This window comes from Lemur catta, chromosome 1 (assembly GCF_020740605.2).
Source record: "Lemur catta isolate mLemCat1 chromosome 1, mLemCat1.pri, whole genome shotgun sequence".
NCBI lineage: Eukaryota > Metazoa > Chordata > Mammalia > Primates > Lemuridae > Lemur > Lemur catta.
In genome coordinates this window covers 122,927,054-122,944,946 of record NC_059128.1, presented here as the reverse complement: position 1 = coordinate 122,944,946, position 17,893 = coordinate 122,927,054, and positions in this window count along the sequence as shown.

The following is a 17,893-nucleotide window of genomic DNA, read 5'->3' as shown; positions in this document are numbered from 1 at the left end:
TGACGAGGTGAGCACGGCAAGGGGCTGTGGAAATGTCTGCCGGAGGTTGTAGAGTCGTCCTAGAGTAGGTCTAACTGAAGAAGTGACACACTTCTGTTGTCCCCGGGGGAATGTGAAGCCAGCTGAGACACTGGAAACAGGTGTTTGTTTGCAAAGGGACCCTCCTCACCTGGGGACATTCTCAGGGGCAGACAGGGGCCTGGCCAGGCCCTCGGGGCGTCTAGGGGTATCTGGGGAGACCCTGGGACTTGGGGGCAGAGGTCCAAACCCCATGCTCAGCCAGCAGGAGGCTCACTGGGCAGGCGGGAGTGCGGGGTCGGGGGGCTTCCCCCAGAGCTGGTGGGAGGTGGCACTGGGGCAGCTTTAGCTGTCCTTGGGCCACCTGCTGCCACTGGGCAGGGAGGAGCCCTCACCGTGGAGTTCAGGAGCTGTTTCCAGAACTGTCTCTGGTTAAAACTCAAATTAGGGCGATGGGACCTTCGGATGCCAAGACTCCTGTGAACCTCAGAGCAAGTGCGTCCCCCACCCCAGTGCCCAGGACGGGCCCCCACAGGGGCTTGGGCTCTGCCACGCCCCGAGAGGGTGGGCGGTCACTCAGGCAGGCCCTGGGGGTGGCAGGGGGCTCCTGCACCCCGGCGACCCCCGTGTCTGGCAGCAGGAAGAGAGTGGCACGAGTGTGCTGCTTCTGATGCGGCAGAGACTGAGTCTGTGATTCGCAAGGACGGCCCTGCCAGGAGCGACCGTGCTGCAGCCTGGAAGCCGCCAGGCAGAGCCTGAACACTGGGCCCCACAGCTAGCGCCCCCCACTGATGACATAGCACAGCTGGCTGAGGGCTCCGGAGACACACAGACACCTGCCCTCCCCGCAGTGTGTCCCCCTGGGCACAGTCCTACAGAAGACGGTGCGGGGACGGTGACAGGCCACGGGTCCCAAGGTCCTCATCACTAGAGGTGACTAATAAGCTCTGAGCAGTTTGCTCCGCCGTCACGCAAGTGACGAGAAGGGGAGGAATTCTGAAGGGGGGACTGATCAGGAGGAACAATCCGGAAGGTGGGGCAGCAGTGCCCAAAGCCAAGGAAAGGCAGTTTCTGAAGGGTGGGAGCCGACTGCTGCGGGACGGTGGGCTCACGGGCTGAGGGGCCGCGGGCTGTGAGGGGCCACGGGCTGTGAGGGGGCTGTGGGCTGTGAGGGGGCTGTGGGCTGTGAGGGGGCCGAGGGCTGTGAGGGGGCCGTGGGCTGTGAGGGGGCCATGGCGCCGGATCACTGGGAGGTCCTGAAGCCACACTGCAGTGATCCCAGGGGGGAGGGGCAGGATGTTGGGCAGGGCCATGTCCCCGTACCCGACATTAGGAGGACAGAGCAGGCCCCAGGGCCCCTGAGTGCCTGGTGAGAACAGCTCCCTTCTCAATTTTCTTCCAGTTCCCTGGGGACATCGGAGAAAACCACTGTCTCACGCGAGCGTGTCCCTGGCACTCCCTCCTCATGACCGCGAGGCTGGGGCAGGCAGCAGCTACATTTTAGTGATACGGTTTTGTCTTCACTGCGTTTTTAAAAAGCGTTATTGAGGTATAGTCGATATCCACAGGAACTGCTCATACTTACTGCGTGCGATTTGCTGCGTGGGGACGTGTGCTGACACCCATGAACCCCCCACCTCGATGAGGGTCACAAACCTCCATCGCCCCCCAAAGTGTCCTTGTTTTCTGAGGTTTGGTTTGGTTCTGTTTGCACAGGAAGTACACGCACCGTGAGATCTGCTCTCTCCGCCGTGTTTTGAAGTGCATCATACGTGTTGTCAACGCCATTCGATAGGGCAGATCTCCAGGACGCATTCAGCTTGCCTTCTTCGTGGTCCAACAAATGATACCACTTTCCCTTTAGCGTAGTAATAGGAAACGTCCTTAGGAAGCAATTTATTTAAGTAAAGTGTGGGTCAGTTTCTTAAAAACATTTAGTATAATGAATAGCAGAGGACGGGTGGCGGTGGCCATGGCACGATGGCTCAGACGGTACGTGGGGATGCGAGGCTGGGGCACACGTTACGCCAGGACGGGTGCAGGGTGGCACGGCTCTGGTGGTGGAAGGTGCTGGAGCCCAGCGAAAGTCCTGGCACGGCCCCTTCCCGAGAGGCCAGGGCAGGAGGCCTGACTCCACGGCCCTCGCCATCTGCTGTGAGAACTGAGGGGAGACGGCCCTTGCCAGATGCCCCTGCAGAGTGACCGACCACCACAGGCACGCACCCATGTCACTTAAAATCTGAATTTATCCCAGTTATTGGGATTTTGGAAGCTGCTTGTTAATAATGGGCTGACACAATAGGAAGTGAAATAACAGAAACACCAACAGTGCAGCCACTCGTCCTGGCCCCAGTCCCCAGGGTGTCTGTCGGGATGGTTACCTGCAGCTGGGAACTGAGCCCTGGGCCGCACAGGGACACCCAGGTTCGGTGACGTCTCTCCAAGGGCTCGAGCTGGAGCAACCGATGAGAAATGCAAATGATCGTGGTTGTGTCACAAATATAAGCACAAAACCCCTGATTCGTGTCCCCCTCGTGCGCAGAAGCAAAGTGAGAGGAGATAATGATTTAATCGAAGGGAACTAGTGGACAGCCAAGCTGCGCAGATGCAAACAGAATGAGAGGGAGGTCTGCCACCCTTTTTCTCTCTTGACCCCATGAAGAAAATAAAACACACGTGTGGGAAATCTAAGCTGGACTAGCAAGTGGTCTGCATTCAAATTAAGGATGAAAATCTAACACTTTGGGGGTCTGGTATTGAAAACTTTATGAGGTTCTGAAGACAAGATGCTCATCATTCACCATGAGCCCTGACTCCCCTGGGAACCCAGTCACCGGTCACGGCATGGCGTTCCCACCAGAGAAGGGAACTGGCAAAACAGCAGGTGGCCCGTGCGGTTGCCGGTGATCAAATGCTCGCGGAGGCTCGAGTTAATTCCCAGTTGGGCCCAGGCTGAAGCTCCAGTTTGATGGAACCCGCCTTGCATCGCGGTTCTCCTTTGCTCATCAGCCTTCTCTTGGCTTCTCTCCTCTCTTCCTGCCCCGCCTTCGCACCTGTCGTTTGAGTGGTGTCATCCGCAGCGGTCCCTCGCCTGGTGGCGCAGAGTCCTGGCCAGGGCCCCGGTCCTCCTTGGTCCCCTCAGGGACTGCAGGGGCCGGCGGGACAGTCCGCCACCGCAATGTGCAGGGCAGGGTCCTCAGTTGCTACCGGTGTCAAAGCTCATCAAACCCAACACTGACGGTGTGTGGTCTGCCGTGTGTTGATTACGTAATTATACTCCAATGAGGCTGAGGAAGAGGAGGGGGAGGAAGAAGCCCCTGTTCTGCTTCAGTTGGCCGAGCAGGCGGGGAGGACACAGGCTGCCAACCCCGCTCCAGACATGACTTGGTCCTGCCGCCACCCATGAGACGGACAAGGTGCCCATCCCAGAGGAGCTGGGACGTCAGAAAAAGGTGCAGGCTTTGGGGTTACACTGAATGTGATTTCGAGCTCACTCACTTACTTGTGGGCAAGTTTCTCTCTCTCGGCATCACCCCTCACGCACGAGATACTCGATAAACCTAAAGTCAGCCTCACTCGGCCACGGAGCACAGGGCCAGCTCTGGCCTTTGCTATCAGTGGCTCTGGCAGGGAAAGGACTGAGGGATTTCCGGGCTTTGCCGACTTTCTAGGAATCAGGAGTCTGTAAATACAGGTGAGACAGCAGCAACGTCCCAGGGACAAGGACAAAAAAGCCCGTCCGTCTTCATCCTGGGTGACGACCCCCCCCCCCCACAGCTCCTGTCTCTCAACCTCTCAGATGAGGCCATGACCGGCGGTGAATGGGGCCAACTGTGGGGGCCGCCCGCACCCTCCTGACAGCCCCTCAGAGGCTGCACCCTGAGAACTTGGCCCCGCAAGCCATCGGTGGGGGAAGGGAGGCTTTGCTGAGGGGAACAGGGGGTGGGTGGAGACGGCTTCCCGATGTCCTTGCATGGAAAATGGGACGGGATTCTCTTCATGACAAGTGCCTTTGGAAGAAGCAGGCTTCAATGGGCACTTTGCGAATGACTGAAGAAATGTCACTGTGACCAAAAGAGGAGGCCCACCCTGGAATTGACACAAAAGAGGTTTGTGGGCAACGCAGGCCCACAGGGGAGCTGGCTTCGAGTCAGGGGAGGTGGTGCAGGGACAGATGAGAGGTCCTGCCCTGGTCCCATCCGAGTCTCACCATGCCCAGAGTGGTGGTTGTGGAGACAGGGCTTCTGCCAGTCGAGCTCGCGGTTGTCCTGGCTGCGGCTGGCACAGGGAGCCCCTGGCCGCTGGCAGGTGGGCTCTCCCAGGGTGAGCGCGGCTCTCCCTTCTGGCTACCGCTGGCTGCGGGGAGACAGGGGGTCCTGTTGCCTGGGCTCGTCTAGCCACCGCTGCTCACGCAGAAGCAACAGTCTTTAATTTCATACCAGGAACCTCTCATTTTTACCCCCGTCCCAGCTCTTATCCCAGTTGAAATGCTTTCATTGCTCAAGGTGTGGACGTGTCCCCGCAACCACTGAGTGTGGAAAGATGCCATGAGACTAAAAACAGACAGGGCTCACGGGCCACGGCCAACTAGACCACCTTCCATCAGCAGCGACATCTTTGCAGGGCAAATCTCGGGCCACTGCTCCGCCCCCACAAACACCACATTGGCGTCAAGATCAAGGAACCGGAAAGTACAACGATGACACTCACACAGACAGGCGAGGGGCATGATCCCACCCGGGCAGAGGCGTTGTGTTCCTCGAGTCGGAGAACTCGATGCTGAATTAAGTACTAGAAAGGTCCCGTCTGCCGCATCACTGCCAGACCCAAAGGAACACCCAAGGCCCTCCCCATGCCCGCAGGCCCGGGCGCCAGAGCAAAAGTGGCAGCAGAACTTGCCACTGAGGGAGGATCACCCGGCCGTGCTCTCGCCCGACCCACTCAGGCCAGACTCTTGTTCTCGGCCTCCATGTTCCAGGCCTAGCTGTGGTCAGAAGTCGCTGAATTAATCACGCTTAACAAGAGCTTTTCAATGTTTTAGAATTTCTAGGGTGACCTAATTCCCTGTATCTGTGTTTTACAACTTTTCCATTTTTTTCCTCTCTTGTTTATACAAGCAAATCCTGGACAGAGATCAAGCAGTTTATGGTGCCAAGAAACCAGAGAGGCTGCAGAGGCTCCGAGTGCCGAGGAAGGGAGCTTCCTGGCCGCCAGCACCGTGCCCACCCCCACAGAGGGGCTGCCCCTGGAGCAGGCGCACGGGCTCTTGGGGGCAGCCAGGCCCACAGGCCGCCCGGCGCAGGTACGTGCACAGCACTGCGGCCGGGACCTCTCCTGGCCTGGCCAGGCTGCTTCCCCAGCCTGGCTCTGGGCCGGGGCCAGGGGTCACTTTCATCTCAGGAGGGACGAGAGCGGGGTGCTGGTGACCTCACACTGGTGTTCCAAATAAAGGGAACGTTCGTGGGTGAAGCCCCGGCAGGAGAAGCCTTCCTGCCTGCGCTGGGCCCCCCAGGCGCACACTTCCTGCTCTGAGCTCCGTCTGCTGCAGAGCCCTGCCCTGGCGGGGGGCCCTCTGCTCCCCAGCTCTGCGGACGCAGCTCAGAGGCTGGTGCCTGGGCACGGCCCCCTTCCATCCGCCTCTGACGGGCGCCCCGGAGGCTCAGTGCTCTCGAGTCTGCTCACACAGCTGCGCAGAGTCCCGCGGCACGCCAGCGCTGTCACCCGCCCCCCACCCTGGGTGACGAGTGTGCTAGAAGCTGCAAGCCCAGGGTCCTCGAGCTAATAAGTGGAAAGAGAACAGAAACAGATTTTTCTGACCCTAAGTCTAAAAATAAAAGTGACATGTAAATTAAAAGGTTGGCATTGTACTCGGTCGTGGTAGGACTACTGGAAAGTCACCTCTGGCATCTCCTATGTGACTCCTACTTTGCCTGTGTGATAGGCCCAGATCGTCCTCGGTCCATTCCTCAAGGTGAGGCCTGGGACCCAGCTGGCACCTGCCGACTCCGGCACACAAGCCCTCGCCTGTCACCTCCGCGATGCTGCGTGCGTCCAGTCTGCCAGCTGCACTGAATGGAGCCTATCACCATCGTCACCCCTACCCCTGTGGACCGATGGGGACAGCCTGGCAGAGACTCTGACCAGGAGGGGAGGTGGAGTGTCAGGGTTCCAACCCAGGACCCTGCCACATGGTCTCTGCTGCAAGCACTTTGCTGTCCTGCTCCCCTGCTCTGGCCCTTCCTTCTCCTCCGCTGTCTCTACGGGGAGAGGGAGGCTGCGTCTCGGGGGAGAAGCACCCAGCCGGACACTCTATCCTGGATTACCCTACTTGGGCTGTCACTGGATTGGGAGCCTAAATTTCCTGACTGATTTTTAAGGAGCTGCATCCAAGTATTTAGGATGAGCCGAGAGAGGAGAAATATTCAGAAGCAAATCCCCCAGACCTGCTGCTCAAACTTTCCTGTGCGCACAAATCCCCTGGAGACCCGAGGAATGCAGGTTCTGGCTGAGCAGGCCAGGCGGGCCAGGTTCTGCATTCCTCTCAGGCCAGCAAGGCCCCGGCAGACAGCAGGTTTCCAGCCCAGATTCCTGGGGTTTCCTGAAGATGCTGCAGGGGCAGGCCTGGGGGCTGTGCAAAGGGGTTTTTGCATAAGATTTCCCTTAAAAAAAGGGTTTTTCCCGCTTTGAAAAACAGTTTGAAAACCACAACCCTGAATATAATATCCTATACATTTGGAGGTACTTACTCGAATGTGCGGCAAGAAAGTTCTGTCCCCAAAGAGAAATTTTTGCATATACTTTGCTGACTCAGGGGAATCAACAGCCGAATTTGGACAGCTGGCCCTGCAGTGACCTCCCGGCTACCTAATGGAAAATGTTGCAGGTCTGCTACTTGGAAATAATCGTATTTACACAGCCTCCGTGGTCTCGTTCCCTCCCCTCCCCCACCTCTCTCCCTCCCATGGATGTTTGTAGAAAAAAGAACACACACTTCTGGAATTCATCAGTTCCAGCTGTTTACTTCCATTTGAGGCCAGCAACTTATTTTTTCCCCTATGTTTAAGTTTTTATGGGAGGGAGGAGTGAGGAAGGCTTCCGAGATTGCAATCGTGAAGCAGTTCCCCTCGCAGGAACATCAGGCTGCCGAGCGAGGGGTCAGCACCAGCACAGAGCAGACGAGAGCCAGGCACGGAGCTGGCGGGGCACGATGTGGTCAGTCCACAGTGCCCAGGCGTGCTCTGCAGGAAAGAATTCTGTGATCGAACGTGATAACACAGTGTTGTTAAACAAATTCCTCTCCTGTGGATACTGTGCTTGTGACTCCCCCCAAAGCGGTAAGAGTCTGCAGTGCCTCCCAGACTTCCTTGAGCAGAGCCAGCTTTTCATGGACCATCTCGAGGAATGTGCTAGAATTCCGTGGAGCCCAACATCTGGGAGCAGCCGATCAAGCCCTAGCTCTAGAGCACCCAATTCAATCCCTAAACCCAGGAATCACCTGCCCTGTGGGCTGGTTCCCAAAATAATCAGACACCAAGATATTCCACTTCTGGAGTTATAATTCAGAAAGTTCCAGAAAGTTCCTGGCTAAGACTCTGGGCCAGCACTGGCAGTTTGGTGCACAGGCTGAGCTGAGGAAGATTCCCAGGGTCTTGCTCGGCATGGCAGGGACTAGGCTTCACCCCCAGTGTGTCTCCAGAGTGGTCCACAGAGAGCCGTCCACTACTGAGGGTGTAGCAACGGCCCCCGCCAGAGACAGGCAGAGGTCCTGGGGGACAGGGAGTGGGGACAGGAGCCCCAGGAAGACCGTGTGGGATGTCACATTCGCGCCCGGCTGGGCAGGCCTGGATTTGCCTCTGGTCCCCTTCTGCTCCCTGGAACCTCAGTTTATTCCTTTCCTAAACAAGGCAGTGAGATGGCTCTAAGGCCCCTCCAAGGTCTGACAGCCGAAGCCTCTGGCAAGGCTTGTCCCAAGTGTGAAGCTGTCCCATTAGAAGTCTAGGTGCACAGTTGGTTTTTTATTTTAAGAGCTATGTGTTTGTTTTACCATTTGTTAGAGAAAAAAGGGCACTAGTCCCTCAAGCCTCCGCTTTCTCAGATGTTCCTGTTTTGACGAGGCTGACGTGGGGCCCGGGTGCTCCAGCCTGTGCCCAGCTCTGGAGTCCCACGCAGGTGGGGGCCCAGGTGGCAGTGGCCGTGAGCAAGGAAGGAGGCCTGGGGGGGGACATGCAGAGCTCTTGGAAAGCCCCTCCTGACCTCAGGACAGGGTCGGGGGCTGGGAGGTGATGCCGTCTGTGCCTGAAGAGACACGACACCCAGGAAAGTCTGCGGACTGGAGAACAGAGCAGCACGTGGCCGGTTTCCTGCCCAAACTTTCCATCCTGCTTCTGTCCCTTTGGATTCCAAGACCCTGGATTTAATTCACTGGTGAGATTATGTTAATATGCCCTGTTCCCAGTGCACCTTTGGCAGACGCTGCATTAAGCTGAAATGTAAGGAGAGCTCTCTCAGTTAACCCAAAATAGGTCTCCTTTTGACCCCTTAATGCTGTGGCTTGACACGAGACTCTGCATTCGCAAGTGGCCAGGCTTAAATAATGTACAACTTTCTATTTTCCCACTGTGGCCCCAACCTGGCTGCGGCGAGAGGGCCGTGCCCATTCATCACTCCTCCGGGGAGTGAGAACAGTCGCCGGGGCTTGGGGAGGATGCCTGAGGTGTCAGGCACTATTCTAAGACTTGACGCTTATTAACGCGTGTCAGCCCGTGAGGCTGGGACTGTCACTGTCCCCATTCCACAGACGAGGAGAGTGGGGCACCGAGAGGTGATGTCACACCCAAGGCCATGTAACCAGTTAGTTGCTGAGCTGGGGCTTCCAGCCCTTGCCCACCACATGGCCTCCCTGGGGACAGGGTTCAGGACCTGTGTCCTCTCTGGTCATGTGCTCAGAAAAAACAAACAAACAAAACCACCAGATGTGTGGATTTCTGCAGTGGATAATTTTCAGTATGGACTAAGGTGACCAAAATGTCTTACAGAATAACAGGGGAATATAAAGGTCTAGAGGACTGTCCAGGTGGCTGGGTCAGAGGCACGTGACACACGCCCAAGAAAAGGAGACCGAGGCAGGAGCCAGAGCTCCCAGCCGCCCAGTGGGGGAAGGGTGAGAGGAGCTGGAGGTGGAGCAACCCCCTGGAACCTTTGTCCAGGGTCAGATGCAGGACGGAGTGCGTGGGCTCAGAGCCCTGCATGGGAGCAGCTGGGGACCCCCTTGTCTGGTTCCAGGTTCCAGGAGGTTGGAGGGAGGCTGGCCGGAGTCATCTCCCACCAGCCAGGACACAGAGGGACCCGTTTTGGACAGAACTGCAAGCCCTGTAGTTAGGGACCAGTTCTTTGAACCTGGAATCTGGGCAGGCCATGGGGTCCACGCTGAACACTTGGTGTGTGTTTGTGTGGGTCATGTGCAGCTTCCTGCCACCAGGCCCTGTTAGCACTCGGTCAGTAGGCTGTGACCATGGCTGCCGGCCTGTGGCCAGCCCACAGATGGGGGAGCTGGCGGGGGGCCTGGATCCCAAGGCCACTAAGTGGCTACTCAGGGACAGGCTTACCCAGCCTTGAGCCAGAGGCTTCCCTAGAGGCTGGGCCCGGCCTCCTGCAGACACGCCCCCTCTCCTGGGGTGTCCGCCCTCCCGGGGCTCTGAATGCTGGGTATCCAGGTTCTCTCCTGAGCCAGGCCCTCTCCTCTGACCTGACTGGCACATGCAGCTGCCTACCTGACACCTTCAGACATCACGGCCCCATGCCAGGCCTGCTCACCTGCCCCGCTCCCAGCTCAGCCACGTGACACCCCCATGCCAGGCCTGCTCACCTACCCTGCTCCCAGCTCAGCCACGTGACACCCTTGAGGTTGGCCTTGATTTCTTTCCTTCTTCCACGACTCAAATCCAGTCCATCGGCAGATCCTGGAACGTGCTCCTCCCCCACGGCAGTGTCCAGCCGGGCCCTGGCCTCTGGCCTGGGCAGTGATGCTGCGTCCTCACAGCCCGCTCCGTCCTCGCCCTGGCCACTCTGCACAGCAAGCCTCTCATGAGCCACCCCAGCCTCCCCTGCCCGGACTCTCCGTGGCCCCACCTCGAGCAGAGCAAAAGGCCGCTGCCCCGCTCTGCCCCTGCTGCGCTGTAGCCACTGGGCCCCACACCGCCCCAGCTCAGGGTCCCTGCTCCTCGGCTGGGACATGGCCCCCCGGAGCACACGGGTCGCTTCCCAGCCTCCAGCTGCTATGCTGACTGCCACCTTGTGGGTGAGGCCTTCTCGGGCCACTCTTTCAAAAATGACACCATCCCAGCCCGTGGCATTTCTCTGCTCCTTTCCTCATTCCTCTTTCACGAGTCTAAAAGAAGAACCCCAGAGCCCGGCCCAGACGCAGATGGTGCGTGGCTGGACTTGGGCCCCTCTTCACAGGTTGCAGCTGCAGAGGCCGGGGAGAAGGAGGGTCCCTGGGGACGTCTGAGCTGTGGCAGAGGAACTTCCGCTCCTCTTGCTGGGTCTTAGGAAAGCCTGGAGCCCAGGAGCCACCCAGGAAGGGGGCTGTTCCCCCGACAGTCAAAGACAAAGGGCAGTTGGTCATTTGCCACGTTGGAGAAGGTCAGGAAACTCAGGCCGGACAGGCAGATCAAGAGCACCTTGGCCTTCCCAGGGCACAGAGCGTGTGGCCATCTGGGTGTCGCACCTGCCTCCCCAGCACCGGGCCCTCCCCACCGCCGGGCACTCCCCACCGCTGGCACAGGCCGTCCAGAGCCTGGCCCAAAACCTGGTGCCCCTGGGTGCTCATTAGGTGTTTGTAGGTGAGCTGGGAACATGGCTGAAAGGTGGCCTTGCTAATAACCCACCTCACAGACAGTGAGGGAAATAGACTCACAGCACAGCTAGCCACAGCACCTGTGGCCTCACTGCTTATCTTTGTGAGTTTTGCTTTCTCAGCCTTGAAGAGCCCCAGGAGGACAGAGTTCTCTGTCCCAGCTCTCCTCTGCCTCAGTTCCTGTCAGAGAAACAGATTTCAAAGACTCAGATAACCCAGCCTCACAGAGAAAGGAAAAAACAACAACAAAAAAGAATTCCCGACGTCTCACAGCCACTTCTGTTATCAGCCTGCTGCAGCAGAGGGAGGAAAAGCCATTTTTTCCCTTTAAAACAGCTGCCCCCATGGCCTTGCGCCTTTTCTTCAGTGCCGGCTGCCCTCCCTCTCCCTCCCATCTGTCTCTGTGTCTGTCTCTTTCTTTCTTTCTTGGGAAAGCAGATAAACTTTGTACTTCTTTCTATCCTAGACTCTGTGTGAGAACTTTTTCTCCAGCCCACCGTGAGCACCTAGTACTTCTCCACCCTGACCGTGGGCTCTGGCTATGCTTCCTGCGTTGGCACGTTTTCAGAGGAGCAGAAGCCCTGCAGGGGGGTCCCCCGAGTGGAAGCTGCGGATGCCCCAGCTTTGCCTTGCATTTGCTGGTTGTTGCTCCATTCGGAGGAAGGATAGTCCAGCGTGGCCTGGCTGCTCCACTCATCCTGGGGAACCCACGCCACACCCTGGAAACCAGAAAAACAGTGGAGCCCTGCCTGTCCCCGAAAGAAAGGATTAAATTGTTGCAAGCAATTTGGAAAGGAGAAGGAGCTTGGAAACTCGGAGCAAGCAGAATTGGCTCATTCCCACCCCCTTCTGCTGGGCCCAGGGACATGATGAAAAGTCCGGACATGGGACTCGTTACCTTTGCCCACACTCGTCCTGAGTGGTGGATCCCAGTCTTCTCTTCCTCCCAGGAAACCCCCTGCCCTTCACAGCACGCTGGCATCTCTCCCTTTTCCTGCTGGTTTGCAGCTTCAACGGGTAGGAGTCTAATTCTGAGGCTTGAAGCCGGGGCCACTTCTCCACAGGGTGCCTGGCACTGCCGGGGACCAACTGTGACCTCCTGGTGCACGCGAGCCACACACAGGCTCGGCCCAGTGCCCTGGAGCCCGGCCTGGCCTTCCTCTGAGGTTTCCATTTCTCGTGCTACCAGGCTCTTTCCCCGAAGGGAGACCAGTGCACCAGGAGAGCTGCCCCCAGCTTGAAACCCCAGAGACCCCCAAAGCCATGACAAACGGCTCCATTTTGCAAGACAGCTAGTTAGCTTGCAGATCACTGGAAAACTCAGCTACATTTCAAGCAAGGAAGTTGGAAAGAATGTCGGGCTTCGCTGTGATTTAATATGACAGGTTTCTGGCTCTGTGAACTTGGATAAGATTAACTCTTTATTCTTAAGGAAAGAAAACCCCCAACTCTCTGAAACAGCAGCTTAGTGGGAAAACGTGCAGCTTTGAAGGCATCGCAGGCGGCCGGTTTGCATGTCCCTCTTTGTGGAGCCACATATTTTCTGTGTCTGATAATATGTTTGCTACACCTCGTTTCTGCCAGGGACACGTACAGCAAATTGTCAGCTCGAGCCATGTAATCTCCTGACCATGAGGCCCCCACATCTGTCAGCCAGTTGTCGCGTGGCTGGATCATTAACGTGGCTTCTCATTCTACCCTTTGAATTTAACATAAAACGTTTTAATGAGTGTATGTAATTCATACTTTCCAACTTCAGAGAGTCCTGAAAGAGAAACCATGGTTTTATAACCCGAGTCTCTGAAGTAAACGGTTTTATTTTTAAAACCCATTTCCGCCCCGGCCCCCTACACGAATGCGTTACAACGCAGACCAACTGGACATTGTCTCCCCTTCCAAAAATGCACTCAGATGTTTGTCTCGGTTCTGGTGAGCAGCACCTCTAAGCTTTGCGCTCATGTGATATGTCAGATGTGCTCATTTCTCATTTGGGGATTAGGCTCGGCTGGGAGCCCTCATTCATCCGTCTATAAAAACAAATTGGGAATTGGCATAAGAAAGACAGCCCTGAGTCACGTTGGGAGAATTCAGTTTTAAAACTTGCTTTTGCTCACATGTCTGTTTTTACTGAAAGGAGGCGGATTGGGCAATGGTGTGCTCCTGCCAGCTCAGCCCGCTTTCCCAGTGCCCCTTCCCGGGCCTTCCTTCTCCATCCTAGACGGTGACTGCGTTTGATGAAATGCAATTTTGGATTGACCTTTTTTTATTCAGACATGCCTCTCCGTTAATATATTTTGGGGTATTATTTAGGAACACAGACCAACAGGCCAGAGCGGAAATGTTCAACACATACGTGACTGAAAAAGCATCCCTTTAACAAATCCTTGAGGGAGCTACGTTTATCATTCTCTGTGGGAGCCCACATTAGCATCCGCCTCCGGTGTGGGATCTTCTGTCCTGAAAGCCTGATGAGGATGTTAAAGCAAAAGGCCTAGAACTCGCCTTGCTAGAGTGCCGGGGCTCTGTCTTGCTTGCTTTGCAGATACTCACCTCTGGCCTCCTGCGTGTCACCTGCCCCCACCCAGGAGAACTGGGCAGCCCCGGGGAAATGACCCGAGTTAAAGAGAAAACTCCTTTTGTTGTGACAGGGAGCAAAGGGACAGCTCCCCTTGTCTTCTCCCAAGCTCAGCAGCAGGGTCTCAGAACAGCACTGACTGTGAAGGCCGAGTCTCGCATGCACGGCCAGAGATGAAGGGAGGCTGGCAAACGGCCCCAGTCCAGGTCAGGGTCCCCCGCTCGCTGGCAGCTCTGTCCCACGTGCCCTCTGATCGGAAGGCACTGCCTGGGCTCCCGGCAGGACGGACATGCCGCTGTCTGGGTTCTGACATTCCAGCAGCGGGAGAACAATCATGCGCAAACACATGTGACGAGAGCAGTGAAACTGTCCCACCAAAAAGCTACAGAAAATTTTCTAAGGTTTTTTTTTTTTAGGTGGGGTTGGGGGAACCTAGGGATTTCCTATTATTCTAGAATTCTTGGGAAATTTTGCCTGCAAAATGTATTTTTAGATCTAGGGGTGATGACAGGATGGTGGGGGTGGAAGGCAGAAATGGGGAGGAATTTCCAGCTAATCTAGTGCGAGGATTTCCTTTTGAGATGAGGAGACTGAGGCCTGCAGTGGGAGTGTGCTGAGAGGGGCCCCTCCGGCAGCTTTGGGGGTGTCAGGTTTTCTAAGGAGGGACAGGATGGCACAGGAGCAGCATGGGGGAGGGGGACGGGGTGAGGAGGGAGGAGAGGAGGGAGTCGGTGGGGTGAGGCGGGACGCAGGGGGCTGACCGGGAAGGGGCAGCTTGCGCCCTCTCAGTCAGTGGGACTCCGTGCCCAGTCCCACGGTGACACGGTTACACGGTGCGGGGGTGTTTCAGTTCTTCCCCTTCCTGAGCCCTCCCCTCCCTCCCTGCCTGGCGCAGTGCAGGTTTCCCCAGGAGGGGTTCTGTCACCCTCCGCAAGAACAGGCCCAACCCCGCTGTGTGCAGCACACGTCTCTAGAGACCATGCAGAGATCGCGTTGCACCTCGGGCAAGGGAGCCCATATGCTGCTCCAAGGCCCTACCTGCTGGAGCGCATGAACCACATCCTGGGAACATTTCACGTTTCAGATGAACACCCGTCTGTCTGATGTTGCTGTGGCCAGCGATGCACCCCAGGCCCTACCCCCACCCCACTCCACGCTGTCCCAGAGCCAAGGAGGCAGGAGGACACTGCGGGGACGGTGCTGCAGGGAAGGACCCCAGAATTCACCTGTCCGGCATGGCCCCTGGAGGAAGCCATCTGCCCGCAGTGCACGTGCTCCTGCCTGCTCTGGGGGGGCTGTCCTTGCGCACACCCCCACCCAGACTCAACCCAAACCCTTGACCAGGGCCCCGCAGGGTGCCGTCTTGGCTCTGCATGAAGAGTCTGTGTGGAGAAGCCCAGCACAGCCCGGGTTCTCTTTGGAGCAGGAGACGGAGTCTCGGCCGTGGTTTGGGTGGGTCCCTGAACTTTTTGGTTGGGGGAACCAACACTTTGCCCACCCCTGCCTTATTTTTGGCTCGAGGTGGGGTTCAAGCTGTGCTGCTGTCCCCAGCAACCTGTGCTGACTAACACGCCTCCGAGGAAGCTCACAGCAAGGGGACACCTGTATTTCCAGACCTGGATCAATCCCATGAAAGACACCAGCATAGGCAGCTGGGAAGAGCTGAGGCTGACACCTGCAGACCAGCCCTGGGGGCCGAGAGAGGCTCCGGGGTCCGGGGCAGGTGGCAAGGCTGGGAGGAGGGACGTCCAGGGCTGAAGGGAGGAAGGCAGGCCGTGGGAGCTTAGTCAGGAGAAACTCTGCCCAACTTTTTACATCGTGTGTCCCATGGGACTTCTGGGGGTGATGGCTTAGGTCCTGGGGTGACTACAGGAGAGAAATTTCCTCTGTCAAACATCTGCTGGCGACCACTCTCTCTCCTCTCCCACCCTTCCCTTCAATCTGAGATGTCACATGGACTCAACCGGCTGGTTGGCGGGCACTCTTTGAGCACCTCCTCTGTGCCAAGCTCACACTGGGCCACAGAGACACAAAAGATGCGTCCCTAGGGAGCCCGTGGTCTTGCAGAAGAGATCGACACACTAACAGCAGCCAGAACACGTCACCCTAACAAAGCACCATTCAATGTTTAAGTAAATTCTTAGAGCAACGCAGAAAACTTACTTCAGTGCCATCATCAAAAATGCAAATTGCTCTAGAAAATTCCTCAGGAAAGCTCAGCATTGTGCAGAAAATCTCTGGAAGTCTGTTTCCCAGAAGCAGCAGAAAGAGAACATCACAAAGCCCCGAGATACGAACAAGGAACCGTCCCTCGCTGTGGCATGTCACCGCACGTGCATGGAGGTTGGATCCGGAAGCTTGTAGCCGGCTTGCAAACCGCCTTCCTCCCCTCCCCCCAGGGTGGGCTGGGCACAAGCCCCTGCAATGGCGCTTCCTGCAGGACGGCGGATGGACAGATGGCCACCCAGGACAAAGACGTGAAGGCCAGCATGGAGCTGTGTGTCTGTGACGCCGGGTGGCCTCAGGTCAGGGGCACCGCGAGAGGGTGAGGAGAGAGAGCTCCGGGGCAAGAGCAGTGTGACAGAAGCCCCTCAGACCCGAGTCAGGGCTTCATGCCCCGACCCCCTCTGCGGGCCCCTGAGGCTTTGGACACGCCTGCAGCGGCGTGCCGGGAGGGGCCTTCTTACCAGGGGCTGTCTGCACACTGGGCTCTTGGGTGTGACTCCAGCTACAGCCACTTGACAGCAAGTTACTTAACCTCTTGGTGCCTCAGTTTCCTCATCTGTAGAGTGGACATAACAATAATACCAACTTCAGAGGGGTGTAGTGAGGTTAAAGGAACTGCCATGTGCAAAGAGTTTAGCCCCGTGCCGGGCGCACGTTAGGTGCTGCCAATTCGCTGCACTTAGCTCCTCGGCCCCAGTGGCCCATGCAGGGCAACGACCACTGTCTGCTGTGAAGGGCATGGCACAGCCGGCCGCCGTGAGCATGAGGGACCACACACCCCATTGCCACGGCACCCGGGACACTGGCCCACGTGGGTGATTCCCTTGGTGTTCAGTAAAACACCAACACCCAGTGGTTACACAAACCCGGATTGTTGCTGGGGATTCTGACAGAGAAAGGATTGACTCACTCCTGCGAGCCTTGGCTTCACATCGACGTGTTTGCTTAGCTGCCAGCTGCCTGGCGACAGCAGCGCAGAGGAGCCCAGGCTGGGCCAGGCTGCCGCGGCGCGAAACCGTCGGCGACACTCGGGGAGTGTTTCTCACCTGACCGGCCTCAGTGTGGGGCGCTGGGGACCGCAGGGCTTCTCTTGTGTCCTTAGGAAAGGACTCCGCCATCGGGCTCTTGGCGCAACAAAGTCTTCGTGAGGCAGCGGCAGCCCCGGCCTGCTCGCCGCTCCAGCCAGTGGCCAGTGGCCAGCGCGGTGCAGACACTTCTGCAGCCCCCGCCCCCCCATGGCCAGGTGTGCCTGGAAATGTTCCGGGAAACCCCTGGGTTTCCACAGAAGCTTAACGTGCTGCTTTTCATACGTGACACCAGAGCGTGTGGGGCTGGGTGGTCCTTACTGCAAACCGTTGGTGGTGGGCCCAGTGCGCAGGGACTCGCTCCTGTGCGTGTCAGCTGTGACCCTGGCTGTCACGCTGCAGGCTCTCCCACCGATGCGTCGGCGACCTCCACAAACCACGCAGAGCCACAGCCACGCAGCTGACGGCCCCGCGCGAGCCCGGTGGCTTCATCCGGCCTTCAGCGCCTGGCTCTCGGGACAGCTGGGTGGGGTTTGCATTGGGTGTTTCCTCTCAAGCTTTTAAGAGGAGACAGTAAAATGTGAACCTTTGAGTTTTAGGAAAGATATAGGAGCCACCCTAAAAACCGAAACAGCCTGGAGTTATCACGAGTGTTCATCGAGCACTTACTTGGGCCCGAGTGGCGTCCGGAGCCGGGAACTCAAAGCTGCAGGAGCCTTAGTCCCCACCGTCAAGGACCCGGAGGCCTGTGGCGCTGACACGTGGTCCCGGCTCTGAGGAGAAGGACAGCACGAGGCCGAGCCCGCCAAGGGCTGGGCTCCTGCCATCTCTCTGCCCCACAGCCGGGCAGGGGCATCACCTATCCCACTGTGAGGATGGCTCAGCCAGTGGCAGGGCCAGGACCCCCACATGTGTCTGCCTTCCGGGCCGCCCAGCCTCGCGCGGGAGACGGGGTTCCCAGGGCAGGGGCGGTGGACCCGCTGCCTAGGGAAGCTGGGGACAGCCGCAGAGGGGGTGGCACTGAACTGCAGTGTGAACCAGGACTTGCTGTTTCCAGATTTCTTTCCCTCGTCACCCACCTCCTGCAGGCCTGGTGGCCGCCCTCGCAGAAGGCGTGAGGAGGCTGCTCTCCCTGCCAGTGCGGAGCACGGGCCCGCAGCCCGGCCGCAGGCGAGAGAGGACAGTTTCCTTCAA